This window comes from Atta colombica, unplaced genomic scaffold, assembly GCF_001594045.1.
Source record: "Atta colombica isolate Treedump-2 unplaced genomic scaffold, Acol1.0 scaffold69, whole genome shotgun sequence".
Lineage (NCBI taxonomy): Eukaryota > Metazoa > Arthropoda > Insecta > Hymenoptera > Formicidae > Atta > Atta colombica.
The window spans coordinates 831,767-833,651 of record NW_017259560.1 but is presented as its reverse complement, the minus strand read 5'-3'; positions in this window follow the sequence as shown (position 1 = coordinate 833,651).

Genomic DNA, 1,885 nt, shown 5'->3' with positions numbered 1-1,885 from the left:
TATGGAGTATATGAGGACACGGAGGTTACGGTTAGAACAAGCAGAGGTTTGACAAAGAAGTTCCAGACAAGAAGAAGAGTTAGGCAGGGCTCCTGATTCCTGTTTAATTTATATATTGCGCATAGAGAGTTAAAAAATAAAAATATAGGAGGAACGGCGGTAGATAGTAAGGATATGAAACTTAGCATATGCAGATGATATAGTGTTTTTAGCGAAAAATAGGATTGCACTGATAAACATGATGGATACACTTAAAAAAAAATAGAAAACTAGAACTGTGCGCTGAAAAAACCAAGTAGTATTTAATAAGCATGGGAAAGAAAAGAAGGAAGTATGGAAATGGGAGGGTAAAGAGCTTGAGGAAATACAATGTTTTACTTAGGCTTTACTTTTAATAGAAAAGGTGATTATGAAGTATAATAGAATTGAGCAGGGAAGGGAGGGCAGCCAAAAAGGTATGAGATTTAGGGAAAGATTATGCAGAAACAATTTTATAAGGAGTTGGGTACTGTTTAAATATCTAGTACAAAGTGTTATGGAGTATGGAATGGAGATCTGGGGATGGGAAGAAAGAGGAAGTCTGGATAATTGTAGTCGTACTATTGCATTGTAGTATATTATATAATATAGTACATTGTATAGTATAGCAATGATCAGGCTGTGATATGTAGATAATAAATATTATAATATAGAAGAACATATATTGTATTCAAAGAAATGACAATAAGAAAATCAAAAAAATCTTTTATTTGTGTTTACAGTTAGATACTAGCAGTGTGGAAAAATGAATGTGGATAAGAAATTTATGTAAACCAAGGCCCTTTCTTGGCTATGTAAATGCTGAAGTGTAATAAATTCTAATTTTCTATAAAAAAATGAATATCAATAACTATGGCACTAAATTAAATTTTATTATCAAAATAAAAAGTAAAACTCAAGTGATACTATCTTTATTATTATTTACTTAATCCAAATGGTACTATCTTTAATTTTTAGGCAATGAAACTTAAGTATACGTGTATCTTGTATGTATTGAAGGATCTTCCTATTCCAAAGCAAATGATTTAAATGAAATTATTATATCACAATTCATTCAAAGACATTTTCTCTTCCAACTAAAATAATAGTTATTTATAATAATTCAAAATATTATACAAAACATTATCATAAAATTGCGTTATCTTGCTCAATTTAAGTGTTATCACAAAAAATTAAAGAGTTAATCATATAAAACAAAAAAATGTAATTTAAATAGGAAAATTTTGAATGACACGTGAATTTATGTTGCGTACCATTTTTAAATACAGACAATTTGAATGAAACAAAATGACGAGATCACTTAAAAACGTTTGTAAAAATTGATGAAAACTGTTCTTTCCTCCCTTGATAGTTAGTAAATGATCATAAAAAGCACGTAAAGTAAGTCTATATTTGAATAGAAACACACGGTTCAACAGCTGAAACGAGTAAAATATATGCTTTTACATATAAAATTCCAAGATTTTAATAACTTTAGTTTTCATCGATAATTACGACTTTGATAAGTACGAGACAAGTCAGTATTTTCACAATTAAGCAAATAATAACAAAATGGCACGCAACATAAATTTCGTCGTCAAAACGTCATTTTTCCACGTCTGTAAGTTCGACCATTTATCGTTGTGCGGCGCTATAACACACAACAAGAACGAACCCATTCGTGTGCTCGCCTGTGGCGCACCGAGAATGAACGAAACAGCGAGTTCCTTCTCACTAATCGCTTGTTTCAAGCGACCAAAAATTTTCTCGGTAAACTCGGCCGCTCGGTGGTCTTAGGCATCAATAAGAGGCGGGGGGCATCCTAAAAAACATAGAAGTTTTAATAAATTGTAATAATAGTGTTCCT